Source organism: Lissotriton vulgaris, chromosome 7 (genome assembly GCF_964263255.1).
Source record: "Lissotriton vulgaris chromosome 7, aLisVul1.2, whole genome shotgun sequence".
Taxonomy (NCBI): Eukaryota; Metazoa; Chordata; class Amphibia; order Caudata; family Salamandridae; genus Lissotriton; species Lissotriton vulgaris.
Genome location: NC_141695.1, coordinates 915200755 through 915221816, shown reverse-complemented (window position 1 = coordinate 915221816; position 21062 = coordinate 915200755).

Sequence of the window (21062 nt, the reverse complement as noted above, 5' to 3'; positions counted from 1 at the left end):
ATTGGCGCGTAGGGACTTTTTGAAGGAAGATGCAGTTATCTTGTCTCTAGATGCCTCTATGGCATTTGATTCCATAGAGTGGCCATACTTATTTGAAGTCCTTACCAGGGTAGGACTGGGACCCAAATTTATCGGGTGGGTGACATTGTTGTATACGGACAAGTTAGTGTGAATAACTATACGTCTAACGCGTTCACGCTACAGAGGGGCACCAGACAGGGATGCCCATGTGTCCTCTGATATTTGCTCTCATGTTAGAACCCCTGGTGGCCTGGGTACGTTGGGATGCAATGGTACGAGGCTTGCAATGGACACAGGATCATGAGGACCGAATATCCCTGTATGCAGACAACATACTATTATATCTTGCATCCCACTATAAATCAATACACGCAGTACTGAATATATTTACAAACTTTGGGAAGTATTCTGGGTACGCGATCAAATGGGGCAAATCTGTGTTGTTCATCCTTCAAGGGCAGATTCCCCGACTTCCTGCAGGCTGTCCGATAGAAATAGCTGTAGAGGGATTCCGGTATTTGGGAGTTTTTATTACATTGGACCCCGTCCTTTTCCACAATTATAACTTGGCACCCCCATTGGCTAGGCTGAGATTGGATTTAAAACACTGGAGATCTCTACCCCTATCCTTGGTGGGACGGGCTGCCCTTTTTAAAATGCTGGCGCTTCAGCGTTTTCTGTATATTGTTCAAAACTGCCCACTTCGCGTCGCGGACACGTATTTTACAGCCGTGGATAGTGAAACCTGCACGCTGCTAGGGATGGGAAGGCCCGAGAGTGGCACTGAAAAAGTTGACCAAAAGTTGGTATGACGGTGGTTTGGCATTACCAGACCGTAAACTATATCACTGGGCCTCGCAACTAGCAATGGTGAATCACTGGGTTTACCACCCACCCGCAGACCCACCTTATGCCCTGGACAGAAACCAATTGGACCGTTCCGTGTACTGGGGGACCTTGTATTCACATACCAGGAAAAAGAAATACGTTAGACCCACCGCACACACAATAGGGATGTGGCACCAGGCGAATGCCAGGCTGGGCTGGGCCAACAACCTTACCAGGGTAACGCCACTTTGGTAAACCCCAAAACTAGGTATGTTATGCTATCAGCAGGGGTTTAACAAGTGGGACACGATTGGGATCTCAGTAGTCAAAGATTTGGTCAAAAAGGGCACGATAGTTAAGTTTGAGGAGCTTCAGAGGCAGTATTGAATGGCCCGAGGGGAGATATTCCGATACTTGCAAATACGACATGCCTTGCAGGCGGCATTCCGAGACTTCGCAGACATACCGGAAGCATCATCGTTAGAGGATCGCCTACTAGACGGCCTACTGTCTACCAAGGCCATATCGTTAACATACAAGAAACTTAGTAATAATATGCTGGATAGTTTTAATAAACTCAAAGAGCAGTGGGAAAGAGACGTGGGATCAATAGATGAGGATGATTGGCGGTCAGCTCTTATGTCCCCTAGAGAAGCAGCCATCACACTCAGATTAGGTTGGTACAATTTAAGATTCTACATAGGTCTTATATGACTGGGATTACTCTGGCCAAAATAGGCGCAAGACCTGATGACCTATGTTTGAGGGGATGCAGACAGCCAGCCACCCTTTACCACACTATCTGGGTATGCCTAGCTATACACCATCTATGGGAAGGCGCCACCAACCACATGCAGGCCGCACTAGGTAAAGAAGTGACACTAACACCGACACTGGGATTGCTAAACATAAGGCCTGCGAGTGACCTTACCGAAACCGAACAACAGTTTGCGACATTGGGATACACATTGATAAAAAGAGAACTTGCAAAGGGCTGGGGGAGCGAGACTTCACCTACTGTTGTGCAATGGGCAAAAGAATTTGACAGATGCATAGTGGCTGAGAAAGAGGTTTTCATAAGTTGGGGTTGCCCCAAGAATTGGCTTAAAAAAAGAGAGACGACCCCACAAGTTCCAGGGAACAGGGTACCAAAGACTAAAAGTCAAGAAGAATCCCTGGAAAGGAGAATTCATTCACTCACTACAGATATTCTGAACCTCATTCATAATCACTGGTCAAAAACTAGTTAATAACGTTCACAGACTTTTGTTAAAAGATATTGACATTTATTAATAAAACACAATTCATTACATAATAAATTGAGAAACTCGTTAGGGGAACAATATGATAAAAACAATAATAAAAAAAGGGCAATTTATCAGTGTTTAAACTTATATATAATAAACGAAGCACAGATACAACACATCCTATCTATGTTAAAATTTCAAATCAAGCACATGACATTTAAACTTGGAAACAAACCCCAACAAAAAAGCACATGTATGGTTGTTACTGATTTTGAGATTCCCAAGAATTGGGACAGAAAATGGTCCAAATGGAATACCTATTGTGGTGACATTTGCATGTCCCCAATGGTAGAGTTGGAACTGCGTAGGTACTTGAATTGAGATGTACACAATTAATATGATTGTTTTGATGACCTCTGTAAAATGTGTTGATGACATGAGTAACCAGCCATTTGTAACCGGCATATTTCTGTAACTGTTTAAATTACTAAAAAGATTTTTTTTTAAAGAAAGTTGTTAAGCCTGCTGCACTGGAGAAGCTTGACCTCAAAGTTGTTTTGAACATTGCCCTTCTAGCCCTCAATCAACAACAAGGGAAAGACCTGCAGCATTTATGTTTGGAAGAACCATGATGACCAAGCTGCCCCAATGGACAACCTCAAATCCAAGAATGAGGAAGATATTGATGATAAGGACTTTGGTCGCAAGCAGAAGATGAAGATATATACTGACTGAAAACATCATGTACAAGATGTCACCTTTACATGAGGAGATAGAGTGCTTGTCAGACAACACAGAAAAAGAAAGTCTGATCCTGCTTTTGAGGCTGAATCCTTTACCATCACTAATACCTAAGAAAACATGGTGATGTGCGGTGTCCTGGGATATCCCTTAGGAGACATTGCTCTCACTTTCGACATGTAGCCCATGACTCAATAAATCAATCATTAATAAGCTTTGTTCGATTTCTTACAAGAACATTTTATAAAAGCAAGTACAATAAAATCACTTAACATTATCCAAGTCATAAGAAATTATATAATAGCATTGGTATAATACATTTATGTACACAAAATTAAAAACTTTTGCTACATCTAGGTACATACATGATCAAATCTTTCACAATAAAATAGTTTTTCTACAGCTGATAACGTTCTTTAAAAAGGATACTACAGACCTCATAAACTGTTCATTATCTAAAAATTGTAAAAGTAGAAATGCAGGACTGCATTGTCTAAGACCGAACAGCCTTAAAATTGGCAAGATTTACTCCCTTCTTTGTACTTCATAAAATTTACAAAAGACGAGGACGTGTATTGTCAATTGCTGAGATTAAATATCAAAGGACTTTTACTTAATTACTTTGATCAATCGTTAGTTACAGGGAAACCTATTAATCAATGGAAGATACCAAGACTAAAATGGATCAAGACAAATCTGCCATTCATGCCTAAAATGTTTTTAAGGTACAGCTGAATGCCATAAGTGGTCAGCATCATTTAGTTGGACTGTACAGTTGGTCTCAATATTTCTGCAGATTTGTCTCCAAAAGAGTCATACAATTTCTTTTAAGATCTCTTCTAGTAACAGAAACTATGGAGCCTGTATCTTCATAATATTCTGGGTGTCTCAGTTCATTCATGAAGTCTTTTATATATTTCAACCATGGTATATTGAAGGCCAGATGAAGCTTGACAGAGTCTCCTATATTGTCCATGTTAAAAATGGTTTTTGTAGACGTCCAAATCCTATGCCACAAAAGGACTGGTTGGATTTTTTATTAAGTCCGTTATGTAAGGTAATCCCAACTCTGAGTGGCATAGGTAAGTAGAAGTACTGCCTGGGACAGCCAAAAGGAATCTTAAAAAGGTATTCTCAACCAACTGTAAGGGCTGGACATCAGAATAGCCCCACACACCTGCACCATATATAGCAATGGTAACCCATTTTGCCTTATATATGTTTAACAGAGCTACATGTGGTCTTTTACAGAGTTTCCTTCCAAAATTAGCTGGGGCAGCCATAGCTTTCGAAAATAAAAGCTTCCTAGCTTTAACTGCCTGGGACCATGACCCCTTCTGATTGAAAAGAATAACTAAGTAGGCGATTGTCTTTGTAGATTCAATCTTATTGTTATCTATATATATGTCTCTGCACTTTGTGCTGCCTCTCCCACACTTCATAATAAAGGTCTTCGAAATGTTAACCATGAGTACCAAATTCTGCATATACACAGTAAAACTTGTCAATACCCGTTGGAGCCCCAGTTGCGTGGGGCCATCAGCACAGCATCATCTGCATAGAGAAGAGCAGGTATTTGGCGATTATCAATTTGTGGCAGGTCCAGGCACTGATCCACCCCACCAGTGCTTGTCCCAATCCATTGGTATAAAGTGTAAATAAAAAAGGTGGCAGGACACAGCCCTGTCTTACCCCCCCTCTACGTTGAATGGTGCAGTGCATTTGCCCCTTACCCCATAAGTGACTCCATAGTTTATTGTGTTCATCGCAGTCAAAAGCTGAAGTTAAATCACAAATACCAGACATAATCTACCCTGTTTGGCCAGGGTATACTTTCCAATTAAGATGTTTAAATGTAGACCCTGCTCAACTGGCATTGTTATAATACATTTATGTACACAAAATTAAAAACTTTTGCTACATCTAGGTACATACATGATCAAAGATTTCACAATAAAATAGTTTTTCTACAGCTGATAACGTTCTTTAAAAAGGATACTACAGACCTCGTAAACTGTTCATTATCTAAAAATTGTAAAAGTAGAAATGCAGGACTGCATTGTCTAAGACCGAACAGCCTTAAAATTGTCAAGATCCACTCCCTTCTTTGTACTTCATAAAATTGACAAAAGACGAGGACGTGTATTGTCAATTGCTGAAATTAAATATCAAAGGACTTTTACTTAATTACTTTGACCACTCGTTAGTTACAGGGAAACCTATTAATCAATGGAAGATACCAAGCCTAAAATGGATCAAGACAAATCTGTCATTCAAGCCTAAAATATTTTTAAGATACAGCTGAATGCCATAAGTGGTCAGCATCATTTAGTTGGACTGTACAGTTGGTCTCAATATTTCTGCAGATTTGTCTCCAAAAGAGTCATACAATTTCTTTTAAGATCTCTTCTAGTAACAGAAACTATGGAGCCTGTATCTTCATAATACTCTGGGTGTCTCAGTTCATTCATGAAGTCTTTTATATATTTCAACCATGGTATATTGAAGGCCAGATGAAGCTTGACAGAGTCGCCTATATTGTCCCTGTTAAAAATGGTTTTTGTAGACGTCCAAATCCTATGCCACAAAAGGACTGGTTGGATTTGTTATTAAGTCCGTTATGTAAGGTAATCCCAACTCTTAGTGGCATATGTAAGTAGAAGTACTGCCTGGGACAGCCAAAAGGAATCTTAAAAATGTATTCTCAACCAACTGTAAGGGCTGGGGATCAGAATAGCCCCACGCACCTGCACCATGTATAGCAATGGTAACCCATTTTGCCTTATATATGTCTAAAAGAGCTACTTGTGGTCTTTTACAGAGTGTCCTTACAAAATTAGCTGGGGCAGCCATAGCTTTCGAAAATAAAAGCTTCCTAGCTTTAACTGCCTGGGACCATGACCCCTTCTGATTGAAAAGAATAACTAAGTAGGCGATTGTCTTTGTAGATTCAACCTTATTGTTATCTATATATATGTCTCTGCACTTTGTGCTGCCTCTCCCACACTTCATAATAAAGGTCTTCGAAATGTTAACCAGGAGTACCAAATTCTACATATACACAGTAAAACTTGTCAATACCCGTTGGAGCCCCAGTTGTGTGGGGCCATCAGCACGGTATCATCTGCATAGAGAAGAGCAGGTATTTGGCGATTATCAATTTGTGGCAGGTCCAGGCACTGATCCACCCCATCAGTGCTTGTCCCAATCCATTGGTATAAAGTCTAAATAAAAAAGGTGGCAGGACACAGCCCTGTCTTACCCCCCCCCCCCTCTACATTGAATGGTGCAGTGCATTTGTCCCTTGCCCCTAGTGTGACCCCCATAGTTTATCGTGTTCATCGCAGTCAAAAGCTGCAGTTAAATCACAAATACCAGATATAATCTACCCTGTTTGGCCAGCGTATACTTTCTAATTAAGATGTTTAAATGTAGACCCTGCTCGACTGTACCTAGGCCTGGACGAAAGCCAAACTGTAGCTCAAATAGGAAGTTGTTATCTTCGGCCCTGTCCTGAAGTCTATTAAGTACAATATGCTCCACCACCTTCACCAGGGAATCAAGCAGAGATATTGGCCGATAACAAGCAGGGATCTAGCGGTCACCTTTCTTAAAGATCGGTACCAGTAATGATTCCGACCATGTCACAATAGAACCTGAAGAAGAGCACGCTGTTATCACTTGAGTTAAAAGTGGGCCCCATAGATGCAAATTGGCTTTAAAAAGATCTACAGGGGCACCATCGGGACCAGGTGCTTTTCCTCCCTTAATAGCCTTAATTGCTCGATTGACCTCTTCTAACGTAAAATAAAGATCTATAGGGTAATTCCTTGGGGCGATTGTTCCCTGCGGCGACTGAGTATCATCTGCAGCTATCTTGTCTGGTGAGTTTTTGTACCTGTTTGCATTGGGGTTTGCGCACTGATCTTCACATATACCGATCTCCATGATGAAAATATCTTGGGCTGTGAGAAAAGGGCAATTACTGCCCACCAGAAAGCTGTGTGGTCTCTAGCCTGTCTAGATTCGCACAAGGCTATCCAAGCTTCTTTTTTGATTTCGCCCTTACGCTCTTTCAAGGCCTGTTTATAGTCCCATCTACTCGCTTTTATTTTATCGCTGTTTCTTAGTGGCTTGTGTAGAGCATGTTTCCATTTTGTGTAAGTTCTTGAACACCTAGAGTTAAACCATCCTTGATTTTTCTTATATTATTTTTTATTTTCTACCGTTAAAGCATCCTTCGTTCCTGGAGTGATCTGTGCGAAAGATGCTAAGATTTCAACGTGAGGAGTCATCTCATCTAGGCTGGCTAAAAAAGGTGTTTGATATTTACCCACTAATTTCTTTGTAATTTCAGTTGGGTCCACATTGGACCAACGTAAAGTGTAACCATTCATTTTATTCAAGGCTATGTCCTGGACCAAATGTGTCGACTTGCTCTTAATATTTATCACTTTGCTAGGCAGTAGGAAGGTAATATTTCAGAGGAAAGTGAATGCTTAGAGCATTCTTCTGTGTTTTATAACATTTAAATCTTGTTGAAGGCCTACTAGATGTAATTATATAATCAATATCGAATTTGCACCCCTCCCTTTAGCCCTTTAACCGCGGCGTAAATACCGCCGCGGTGCGGGCAAAATAAAAGGTGGGCGTGGTTCGGACGGCCCCCGGCCATCCTCCGCACACGCCCACTGTGACGTCGGACGGCCCCCGGCCGTCCGACGCATCCAAGGGGTTAAACATGTGATCACAAGGTACAAATGGGATACATAAATCATTAGCAAATCCTAAATCAAACATAAACAAAATCTCATTTAAATAAGTCCCCTAGTTTGAATGCAGAAAATGAGCGTAAATGGCATTATCATCAGATAATATTCCACAATTTTCCACCCCATTAAACAAACACAATACAGTGTTAAAATCCTCACCCCAAAGGACAAACGTATCTTTTGCAATTTCATTATGCATGTTATTAAGATGATTACTCAATGTTCTGAAACCTCTCAAAATTTGATCAGACGGGAAATTATTATAAAAGTTTATCACAACTATTCAATGATATTTATCAATTTTAATTGTAACAAATTGATAATAGATTTCAGAAATCGCCATGGTTATCATGGTCACATTCATGTAATTTGACACATACGTACATAGCCTACCCTTAGATCTCCCATGTGCAGATGGTACTGCTGCAGTGTGGAAGGTATTATACCCACTAATATGCATAATATCCTCTACCCAGGTTTCTTGAAAACAGAGAATATTACATTTCCTACAAGGTCCAACCATAGGTGGTTTGCTATTTTCTTCCATATACCTGCATCATTCTAGAATAGCGCGCAGCACTGATCGTCTCTGTTAATTTCTTTGTAGTTCGTTTCATTTACCTTATGTGGAGGATCTGAACTTGTGGGTATGATATCTGGGAATAGACCCGTTTCTCGGTTTACCCTTGCACCGAGACTAAACAGGAGGGTATCAGAGCCTGTATGAGAACAGCATGAAGTCCTCCTTAGCTTATCTACAGTTAATCCTTAATCGGAGTTTACCCCAATCGTTGAGCTATGCTCTGCTGTATCTAGGGCTATATATGAACTATGTACATTAAATACTCCATCATTAGCGCTTAGCAAGTTCAGTCACTCTACCTCTTCTAGTGTTGGAAGGCTATCGAACAGGTTAGTGACGGGAATATTATATGTGCAGTGGCCATTATTGTTTATGTCCCCCCTGTTGTTGGCTGGTAGAAATAATCCAACTGCAATAAGTTAACACCATCGCTAGTAATTGTATGGTTACCCGCTCTCCTAATAATATTTTCTACCAAATGAGGGGTTTTGAAGGATAGAACCACGCAATCGCCTTGTAGGGTTTTACAATTTCTACCAATCCAGCTAAATCTTCTGGCCATTTTGAAATCTGTAAAAAGGGCCTATGCTAGTCATACAACACAGAAAAGAAAGTCTGAGCCTCCTTTTAAGGCTGAACCCTTTACTGTCACTAATACCTAAGAAAACATGGTGACTGGACAGTGTCCTGGGATATCTTTTATGAGACATTCCTCTCACTTTCGACATATGGCCCATCACTCACCAAACATTGATGTCAGTGTAGAAACTGGTTCCCGAAAGATGGTTGATGACACTCTCTGCTTATAATTCCACCTCACCTGCACAGATCACTGACACTTAGACTGTCAGTTGTTCCTCGTTTCCAGTCATCCGATCAGGACATGTGATTCAAGTGCCACAACACTTAATTGAAGAATTGTAATTGCCTGTATCTCTATGATTATATGTGTATTTATTCATGTATTTATTTAGTGAATTTCTTTATGTATATACTTATTTATCTATTTCTAAAAGTTATAATTTTTAATTTAACAAAGTGGGAGCTGTAGTATCTTGTAAATGAAACGCTGGAACTCTCCTGGTTCGCATCGTACACCGTAGCCAGTGATGTAAGCATTGGAGAGATGAGTTGAAGGCAGGCTTAGATTGTTGAGTTCAGACTTGCATACAGCGGAATAAAGATATGCACAAACTACTCTCCATGAGTGGCATGGTTTTTGGCGGGTACCTGAGCTGGCAGGACGCTACAGCAAGGATTGACACAGCTTAAAATCAGATTTCATTAGAGGGCCAAGAAACCTCTCAGCTACTGTTTATAAGCTGCGCTTTCTAGGACAGAGAAATAGTGAAGAACTACAGCACCAGTCACTGGTACTGCACAGTATGCTCTGTCTGCCTGAGCACCTGATTAAACTGCGTGGAATTGATGCAAAATGATGAGAATCTAGAAATCAGACTTCAAGCAACAAATACATAACAATTATCTATATTCAGTTATAACCCTAAAGAGGCCACTAAGCACTGAAAGCAATCCAAGTGTATCCTCAGAGCATAGTGCACAATATGAAATGAGAGAGCAATGTTACAAAAAGAGCTAAAAACTGAGAGTTGGTAGACAAGACAAGAACTCCTTGATTCAGTGTTCAAACAAAAACTGAGCATAGAAATGCTGCAGCAGAGAGAGGATCGAGGCCCAACCTACCTCAACACCCAATCGCCACTCCACTTTCATTCAGCATGTACATAAATGTCACAGTCCACAACCCATTTTATCTTACACTCTTAGCATTGACCTTCAGTAAACAACCCCTAGGCCATGGTAACAAGAAAGACAGCTCCATACAGAAGAGCTCCAAATAGATCAGGCTAGCTGGAAAGTTGGGAGTACGGATAAGAAAGGAGCATGCCCTGATAGAAAGTGAGTGAAGACCCATTTTGAGCAAAGCACGCAAAGAGTGAGAGGCCTCAAGTATTCGGAGTTATAGTGAGGCCCCGGAGTGGGAATCTGCCAACAGCTCATGCCTTGTCACACCCTCCACCACCCCCCTTTTCCCAGTTTCAAACTGTCCATTGTTTAGATATAGAAATTCAAGTCAGGACTGGTGTGTCGGCCTGGCTGGCTTCATTTAAATTAACCTCTATCAGGCATGACCAAACCACTGAAAGTGTGGAGAGGAGAAGCTACTCTGCCCATTTCTGTGTCTCAGAGGGAGTGAGACAATCACTGGTCTTGATGCAAATATTGTAAGAAAGCATGAATGGTTCATTTATAATCCCTTCTAGGTGTATGGACAATCAAAGGAATTCCGAAAAGAATATTGAAGGGGAACCTATGGTGCATCTAAGATTCAGATTTAAGTGATTAAGTAGGGAGAGTATGACAAACTTCAAAGTGTCTGAAGTGTGCTTAGTTGAGGACCTTTCAAACAAATTATATCAGCAGTTGGGTTACTCCCACAGTCCTCATCCAAGGCTGTTAATACTGGTGGAAAACGAGTGGATTGCAAACTGTGTGGACAGATTCAAAGAGCAGCCACAGAAACACCCTCCAAGGTATTCCAATAGCCCAGAAAATGTAGAGACACTAGGATTCAAGGTCATAGGTTCCTCATCCTTTGAAAGAAGTGGCCCCAGCTAACCGTGCACACTAAGAAAGGTTTTTTTTTAGGAAAGTCTTTTTTTCTTTTCAATTGACATTTTATTTGGCTTTATGTGCATGCGCCCTGGGAAATGATTACCATTACTTTTGATTCTTCTGCTGCTGATATTGGGGAAGGTTCAGAGTTGAGATGCTCTGTAGTAGGCTCCTGAAAGTATGGTGTAGAGAGCTGTTTATGAAGGAAACAGGGGCCTTTCCTATGTACTGCTTTGTTTCCAGGGAGCACAGTCTTAAATTTTATCTTTTGCTCCAACACAAGCCCAAAAAAATGTGCCTCATCTTGCTTCTTAAGGTTAAAGTTCCCCACATTGTTCTGTTGTCTCTGAAAGTTCAAGGTTTGCGTTTTGGAAGTCCTGCACTGACTATGATGTAAAACCATAAATTAGTGTGGCTTACCATGATTGCATTTTTCTGTGGCCAGATGGACGTTCTGGAGAATGTTCCTTAATACATTTGACTGATACTTAGCCCCTTTCACTAAGATGTGACCTAGTGGAGCACAAGATGTAATCGAAAAGCTTTCCTAGGACCTTTGCTTTGTGATGTTGGTCGGTAGCCTGAATCTTGGTATAAATTCACGACTTAAATTGACAAGTATTCCTCATTTTCTGTTATTTCTAGGAAGAGAACACTTCCCTACAACCACAAATATCTGAGTCACATGCACAGAAAAATGTTGGATTGGTTCACAGAGTCTCTTTCTACACAAAGTTGGCCGGTTTTCCATGTACAACTGAAAGTGTACGTGGTGTTGCTGAATGACCAGTGCCATGAGATCCGAGCATGCAGAGGAGAGAGGAGTTTTCCTAATGGCTAGGGCGGTCGATCTCGACTCTGGGGCCGTGGGTTCGAGTTTCGGCAATGACGCTGAACATCCTGTGATTCGTGCCTAGCAAAACAAGCATTTACAATGCAATGGTTTTGCCTTTGTTAAAGTTTGAGCTATTGGCAATGCTCTTGACATTATTTTTATTTATGTTTTTTTTTAACATAAATAAATGGCATTGTCATTTGCAATGCCACTAGCTTTATCTTTCGCAAATGACACCCACAAACACCTACAGGGAGCCCCCCCAACACACACCCACACAGAGCCCCCCCACACACTGCGAGCCCCCCCACACACTGCGAGCCCCCCACACACTGCGAGCCCCCCACACACACTGCAAGCTCCCTCCACACACTGCGAGCCTTCTCCACACACTGCGAGCCTCCCCCACACACTGAGAGCCCCCCACACACTGAGAGCCTCCCCCACACACTGAGAGCCCCTCCCCCACACACTGAAAGCCCCCCCCACACACAGAGAGCCCCCCGCCCACACACAGAGAGCCCCCCCCTTGTCTGGCAATGTACATCAGGCCCTCAGAGTTCTATACAGCTTTGGAGAGAGTTGTTCTGCAACTGTTCATTATAAAGAATATATTCGTTCCCAACTATACATTAAAATGATATTGCAAGATACCTGCAGTTGCAAGACCTTTTTAAGTAACCCGCTTTCGGACTCTTTCCTCTAGAAGGTCACAATGCTCCTTGGTGACTTGAATTGCTCATATTACAAATGTTATGGGGGACAATATATCTCATACAAGCCACTCTCAGATGAACGCAGGCAGCTGCTTAGAAACTTCTTTAAACAACATACAGTGAGGTCAAGGTCCTAGAAAGCGAGTGCACGTATTGTTGTAAGACATCAATAAGGCACATGAGGATGACACACAGAAGCATGCATAGGCACAATCTTGCACAGTGACTTCACTAGATTGAAAAACACCATAACTTCAGAAGAATCTGAAGATTGATGTATAAAAGGTTGCATGGATGAATGATGGATGTGTGAAAAGGTGGGTGGATGAATGATGGGTGGATGGATAGAAAGGTGGATGGCTAAAGGATGGATGTATGGATGGAAGGATGAAAGGGTGGATGGATGAAGGATGGATGTAAGGATGAAAGGGTGGATGATGGATGAATGGATGAAAGGATGCATGGAAGGATGAAAGGGTGGACGGATGAAGGACGGATGGAAGAAAAGGTGGATGGATGTATGGATGGATAAAAGGTTGCATGGATGAATGATGTATGGATGTGTGAAAAGGTGGTGGGATGAATGATTGGTGGATGGATGAAAGGGTGGGCGGATGGATGTATAGATGAAAGGGTGGATGGATGAAGGATGGATGTATGGATGGGAGGATGAAAGGATGGATGGATAGATAAAAGGTTGCATGGATGAATGATTGATGTGTGAAAAGGTAGGTGGATGAATGATGGGTGGATGGATGGATGGATGAAAGGGCGCAAGAAATAGAGAGAGCAGGAGAGAGAAGGAAAGGAGGAGTAAAAGTGAGAGCAGAATAGAGTGAGGGAGTAAAAGAAAAAGAGTGCATGATAGAAGGAAAGAGAAGATGGGAAGACAGGAGAGAGAAGGTAGAAGAGAGGGGATGCAAAAAAGAGAGAGGGAAAGGAGAAGAATGAGAGAAAGTAGGAGAAAGAGTGAGGGAAGAATAGAGCAGGAGTAGATAAAAGAGAAAGACTGTGATGGCAAAACCATAAAAATGAATGACGAGACCACACCTATCCATAACTATGAGAAGGCCGGAACGTGACACACTCACACACACAAATGATCTACTCGTGTCAAGATAAAATACACTGACACCCAGATTCCCCCGAGCTTTACGTGAAGCTATTGGATTTACACAGACTCGCATGCCTATCCATCACCTGAAAGTATATATAGATACAGATGTCATATCACAATCGGCAGACCACACGGTTAACACTCCCCCGTGAGCATGTCATGTGTGGGTGGGAGACACATGTCCATCACCATGAGCTTATCCATAGGCGAAACACACATCAGAATCACAATAAATATACCCACAAAATTATGCACAATCGCATAACACTGAAAGGTGAGGATTGCACAGCTCAAATACCCTGCGCATGTGCAGAAGAACCACCCGCAAACCAATCAGCATATCAGATGCACAACCGATGATCCTGAGCAGATGCCATGGTGACACACATATCTATCACCAGGAGCATACCAGGGGTTAAGGGTGAACACATCCACCCAAGCATGTTGGGAGAGGATGATTGTGCACATTCGTAACGCATGTGCAGAAGAGAAACCGAACATCTCCCAGCAAGTCAGGAAAGGACATTGACACGGTTGTTGCCTCAAATTGGGTACAGTGCTGTGGGTTGGTTGGGGGGGGAAGGGGGTTTTGCATTCTTGTAACCCTCGGCTCACAGGACTATGCTCATCTCTAAACAACACCTTAATCGTGAAGTACTCTCCCCTAGCATGAAGTAAATACGCCATCTCGCGAACACGGATGGCTGAGATGTATAGCCCCAATACCCTCAATGTGTCTGTCCCTTACACAGATGACAGAGGGTGGATGTTGAGCATAAGCTCACCTTAAAATAGCAAGGTAGCAGCTCCTTTACATTCACTACCATCCTGAGCATGACTGAAGCACATTAACCCCCGCTCCATCGACATGTCAAGTGAAGGAGTCGACACAACATTCTCCCGAACATAACTGAATTGGTGTACACAAACCACCATTGCCGCATATAAATAGAACATGCGAAACAACGGGGAAATGAAGGGTGTAACCATAAATTTTCACCAAAGTAGTAGTCATGGAGGAAAATCACATAGCCAGCTTCCCCGTGGAGAACAGGAGGCCCATTTAAGCCTTCATCCAACCCCTCCTCCACACCTGAGTAGAGCAACAAATCACCCCCACCTTTTCGCCGAGTACACGAACCCGCCCGGGGAGCGGCGCAGAGAAGACTTATCCGCCTCCATTAATGCAGCAACCACTGCCTTTTACCACCCCTCCCCACCCTGCTCAAATACTGCATAGTGGATCTGTGTGTACACTGCCAGGAAGGATGGCAGCTCGCGGAGGCGTTTGCTTGAAATGAGTGCAGGAGAAACAAACCACCACGTGCTGCAGTAACAGCATCGTAAACCTGCCTCCCTCCCCGTCCCAAGGCCCTTGGCCTCCTAATCGGGGCCTCCCCGCCTTCTTACCATGGTGCCGCGGTGTGTTGGACGCTGCGCTCCCCTGGCTGCGGTCGGCGATAGGGGCGGGGCCGGTGAAGGGCTGCTAGGGCTCCGCGCGCCGCTCTAGATCCTATGACGAGGACTCCTGCCGCAGTGGCTCGCGCTGCTCCTGACCCACGACTGTAAGACGGCAGCAGAAGGGGGAGGAGAGCCGGAGACAGGGGGAGGGGTGGGGCTGCAACACCAGCATCCGGGGAACCGTGTAGGCGCTGACAGCTCATTTGAATACGTGCGCCCGGGGTAAACACCCTGCGTCAGAGACAGCAGCTCTCTGAAGCAAAGACATGGAAAAGGGACTTGCTTCGTCGGAAGGAGTTTAAATGCGGTCGACGTAGAACAAGAGCCGAGCGAGCAGGAAGGCAGGTGCCTGCAATGCCGGACCAGATTCAGGGGCGTTCCCGAGAATTGGCTATCGGCTGACGTAGCGTGACGTAGCCAAAAGCCAAAAATTCTCGGGAACGCCCCCGAATCTGGTCCTGCATTGACGGACAAACGTGTCTTCCAATGGCTAGCCTCCATTTATGGAGTTAGCCAATGGAAGACGGGGGCGGATTCCAAGCCCCATACTATAGTCATTAGGTTTTCGCCTGCGCGAAAAAGCTGCGCAGAGCACAGCTTTCGCCAGGCAAAACCTAAAAAGTGAACTTGTCCTCATGTAATGCAACTGGTGCTTTCTAAAGTGCTCTGATGCCTAATTCGGGTCAAGCTTGTACTCTATAAAATAAACAAAGAGAGGGGAACGACCCAAGAGGTGCACAACAGAACGCTTTTGTAATGCTGGATTCTCATAATGTTTTCAGAGGAAGTCTTTCATTCAGTCGAGAGATCCACAGTCAATTGCATAGGCTGTGGAATCATATAGGAAGTCCAAATAAATTAAGCCCAACATCTAATTCCACCCAAGGCAGAAAGGAGATGATCTTCGAAGCTTGCTAGAGGACCAAAGGCTGGCTTAAACCCCTATTATCACCATCTTGCAGTGTAATGGAAAAAAATCAGGAACATAGAATTGCTTGAATTAATGCAATTTTCGTTTCAAGAGTGAGCAACTAGGTTTATTAATGTATTTCTATAGTGCTATAGTTTCTTCGCAGGAGGACGTTAGAGTGCATTTTACTGAAGTGTGGGGCTTAAATGCAGAAAGGATGTGTTTAGAGTCTCTGAGATGTCTGATAGTAGTATCAAGGGATTATTTGAAGCATTTAGATGTGTGCAGTTCTATTGCATTTTGCACACTTTAAAAACTGTCATCAGCTGGGTGTCTTCCTTTACATCTAATTTCTATCTTTCCTTGTCTTCATTTAGTATCCCCTTTTTCTTTAATATATGTAACTTTATTTATTTCGATTTTTTCTATCTTTTCCCGATAGATATTTTCTCTTTCTTTAATCAGCGTCTTCTACTATCTTATTTTGATTCCCCCTTCCCCTTTCACTTTCCTGCTCTCTTTCTGTCATGCTCTAACTACGTGTTTCTCAGACAGCCCCTGCCTTACACTTTCCTTCTCATTATTAAGTCTCTCTTCATACTGTGTGTATTGATGTTTCAGAATTGGAAAAGCATCAGTTTTATGAAATGTGTTTTTCCCCATTTCCGGCTGTTGATCCCCCACTGGGTTCGAAACAGAGGTCTGTTTGGAATTGGATCTCCAGGGAACTGATGATGATATGTGTTACAAGAAGTGACGATAAGGTTAAGCACACAGCTGAGAAGCCCTCGAGCAATCTCTGCTGAATGACATGGCCAGCTTCATCGCCCTTTCTCTTTTTCCTCACTTTGCTTCCTTTTTCTTTCTCTGTACCTCTTGCTCTCTATTCTTCTAGCGTCTCCCCATTTACTATTTTTACTCTCAGTAGCAGCTTTTTAATGTTTCAAATACTCTTATTTATTTTCGTTTTTCTTTCTTTCCCTTTTTTGTCTAATTTACTTTGTCATTTTCTTTCTTCGTTTTTTTTCGTTTTTTTTCTTGTCTCTATCTTAATTCTCCTCCTGTTCTGATTTTCTCTCTTTCATTCTCCATCTCTATCTCTCTCTCTGTGACATGTAAACGTACACTCTTTTGCTTTCCGTTTCTTGTTTTCGTTCTCTTTCTCTCTCTGTATCTCTTCTCTATCTCAGCCTTCATCATCGTTTCTTTCTTTCATTGTTTCTTTCTCAAGTTGCTTGCGGTTTTCGGCAGTAGTGTTCTAGATGAAAAGAAAGGTTGATAGCAGATATGCATATCTACCTCTGAGGCCTGATAGTCAGTGGTAAGATTACTTGTTAAAAGCATATGGGTTAATGAGAGAAGTTGCTCTCTTGATTTAGTGGTAGAGTTACTTGGCAGGAGCCTGAGGAATTTTTAGTTAGGAAAACAAGTGCTGGTGGTGAGTGTTGCTTTAGCTAATTAATATGAGCTTGAGGGGCAGTGCAAGGATGTGTTTGATTGCCCAGTGCTTAGAAGCCTGAACGATAGTGGTAGGACCTACTCTCATCAATGGCGTTGTCTGTCTCAAGAACTTGAGGGTTATGGAGGAGACCCTATATTACATGACTGTTAGAGCCACTGGTTAGCATCTGGCCGTTTCAAATCTGAATGAGTGCTGCAATAAGAAATAACTCTTTTCCTCACCAAATTGCCTTGCCATATACCACGACACAACCCGTATCCCTTGTAACTCTCGCTAAATTGTTCCATAGCCAGGGATCGGGTAAAGGGTGTATGTGTGTGGAGGGCACCCAACAGCTATTTTTACGTAGAAGCCTATGAGACAGCACAGGTCTCCAGATTGCTTACTACATATTGGAGACATTAAGAAAGCTTCCCTGGAAATGCATTCTGTAAAATTGCTAACCAGTGACTTTTTGGTTTGTAACTCACATTTGCTTGCTTTCGATTTGCTGTCTCTATTTGTTTTAGGATGTCCAGTTTGAATTCATCCCTTCCCTTGCCTAAATAATATTTACTGAATTCTTCCACCAGTACTGGATTTCTGTCAAGAGGCCTTTAAATCTTCTTCTTATCTTGTCACATTTGCTGAGCATTTAGAGATCGAACTCAAATGTCATTCTCTGTCTTCCAGGGAGCTTGGTGTTTACTTTTCTTTCTCTGACTTCAAAGTGGGAGGGTTTATGTGACAATCATACTGGCTACGGTGGAAGTGCTTAAGGAAGGCTGTACAATGTTTTTCAAAATTGTTTTAGAACACAACACAATTTAAATGTCTGTAAATGAACTATGCAGATATATAATGTATTATAATTAGAGAAGCACAAATGAAGCACATTTTCTGGTAATTCTGAACTGTGGTGGAAACAAATATTTGAATACTATCAAAACAAATCAATACACTAGGTGAGGACATTGCCACATATTATCATTTGTGTGCTGTATACTTTTATCAGTAAAGCTGTGTGTCTGTGCAAATGTAATGGTCATTTCAAATGATGATGTGTCACATATAATGGCAGTGTGCTACCACACCATGCATATTCCACTCTATACCAATCCACTCTACGCTGCACCATTCCACACTATGCCATTCCACGCCACTATGCATTGCGCCACTTCACTCTACTCTGTAGTACTCCATTCTACCCATAAATCAATCAATCAATCGATCAATCAATCAATCAATCTGTCAGTCAGGTGCTCATATAGTTTGGCTTATCACCCGAGAGGGTATCCAGGCACCGTGCTGCGGGTCTTAGTCGAAGAGCCAGGTCTTGAGTCCATTCCTGAAATGGGTCTGCAAGGGTGAAGCGCAGAAGTGGAGGGGAGGGATTTTCAGGATTTGGCATTAAGATGGGAGAAATAGCATACTCTGGAGCAGCAGCAGTGAATGTGTGGTGTCTGTGCGAAGTAGAGGTGTGCAGAGCGGAGGTTCCTGGGAGGTCAGTGGAAATTGAAGCTGTGGTTCATGTAAGCAGGTCCTTCATCATGGAAGGCTTTGTAGGTGTGGGTCAAAAGCTTGAATTAGCATCTCTTCTGAATAGGGAGCCATTGGAGGTCCTTCAGGTACATGGTGATGTGGGTACTCTTGGGTAGGTGAGGATCAATTTGGCTGCTGCATTCTGGATAGCCTGGAGTCTTTTCATGAGTTTGGTGGTGATGCACCCATAGAATGAGTTGCCGTAGTCCATCCGACTGGTGATGAAGGCATGCATTAACGTTTTCCTGGTGCTGAAGGGGAGCTACTTGAAGACTTTGGGGAGAATGCAGAGAGTGTAGAAAAAGGCTAAAGAAATGACAGTGACCTGCTATTTCATGGAGAGTTCGCTGTCCAGGATGATGCTGAGTTTACAGGCTTGGTCTTTCGTCGTAGGCGTGGGTCTGAGGTCCGATGACCGCTGAGAGTACTTCCAGAGTGCGGTGTGTCTGCCAAAGATCAGGACTTTAGTTTTGTCTATGTTGAGCTTCAGACAGTTGTTCTTCATCCAAGCTGTGCCGTTCTTCGTACAGTTGTGAAAATTGGTCTTCGTCGATATGGTGTCCACTGAGAGTGAGAGGACAAGTTGTGTGTCGTCAGCGTAGGAGATGATGTTGATGTTGTGGGATCTGACAATGTCAGTGAATGGTGTCATGTAGATGTTGAAGATGGTTAGGCTGAGTGATGAGCTTCGGGGACAGTTCAAATGGTGTGCTTGGGTTGTGAGGGGAATGCTGGAGACAGGTTCTCTGCCTGCAACCCATAAGAAAGAATGCTGTTCATCTGAGCGCGTTGTCTGTGATCCCAATCTGGTACAGTTGATAGATGAGTGTGTGTGGTGGGAGACGATGTTGAAGGCTGTCGAGAGGTCAAGCATGATCAGGTTAGCTGATTCTCCTCTGTAGAGCAAGATGTGGATGTCATCAAATGTGTTGAGAAGGGCCAATCTCTATGCTGTGATTGGCTCTGAAACCTGATTGTGAATGGCCCAACAGGTTTTTTCTTTTCAGGTGTTCATGAGTTGAATGTTGATGGCATTCTTTAAGACTTTGGTGGGGAATGGGAGCAGTGAGATGGGCCGGTAGTTGTGGAGCTCACTGCAGTCAGCAGAGGGTTTCTTTAGGAAGGGTCTAACCTATGCGTGTTTCCAGGCACTTGGAACAATGGCTTTGGTGATGGATGTGTTGAGAATGTTGGTTAGCTTGTGGCTGATCTCGTCTTTTCCAAGTTTAAAAAGTCAGTGGGGGCATGGGTCTGTGGGTACTCCCTAGTGGATGGAGTTCATTATCATAGCTGTGTTTGGTGTGCTGAGTTGTTCCCACCCGGTGAGCGGGTGGTCAGCGGTAGTAGTTGTTGGGATGTTGAGGATGTTGGTAGGTTGGGTATCGTAGTTTGTGTAGATGGTTGATACCTTGTTGTGGGAGTGGTCAGTGAGGATGTTGCAGAGTTGCTGTGTGGAGAGGATCACATTTTCTGTAGCTGAAGGACAGGTGAACTCTCTGAGGATGGTGTAGAGTTCCTTGGTTTGGTTGGCGTTGGTCTCTATCCGGCGGGTCAGGGCCTCTTTTTTCGTGGCTTTGAGATGGTGGTGGTAGTTGTTGAGGGTGGACTTGAAGGTGGCTTGTTCAGTGTGGTTCTTGCTGGTGTGCCATTTTCTTTCCAGTTGCTTGCATCTGCATTTGGACATGCTGAGCTCAAGGGTGTACCAATTGACCCATTGGGTGGATCTGTGCATTTTGACTGCGCTGGAGATCCAGGTGTTGAAGTTCTCAACTGCTTGGCTGAAGTTGATGGTGATGTTTGGCTCAGTATACAGAGGGCATTGACCCACTGGTGCTGATTGACCTTGGCCCAGCTGTGGAGTGGGACGGTGTGGTTGTGGAGGGTGGTACAGATGGTACGGCAAGGGTGAAATGTACAATAGAGTGGTCCAACCAGGTGAGTTCCGCGTAGGTCTGGGCACTAAACTCCACTCCGCTGGCAAAGTTTATGAAGTGTTACCACTCCGCACGCTGCCTGGAGCGTGGAGTTCAGCAAAAGCTCCTCCAACCATTAAGCAGAATGTACTGGCGTGCATAGCTGTTCACCCCTAAATTAGGTGTGTTTGAAAGAAAAGTGTTTGACAATAAGGCAATTAGTTGAAGTACTTCCTACAGTCATCCACCAGGTGTCAATATACCTTCATGATCGCAAATATAGTTAGTGAATTTATGA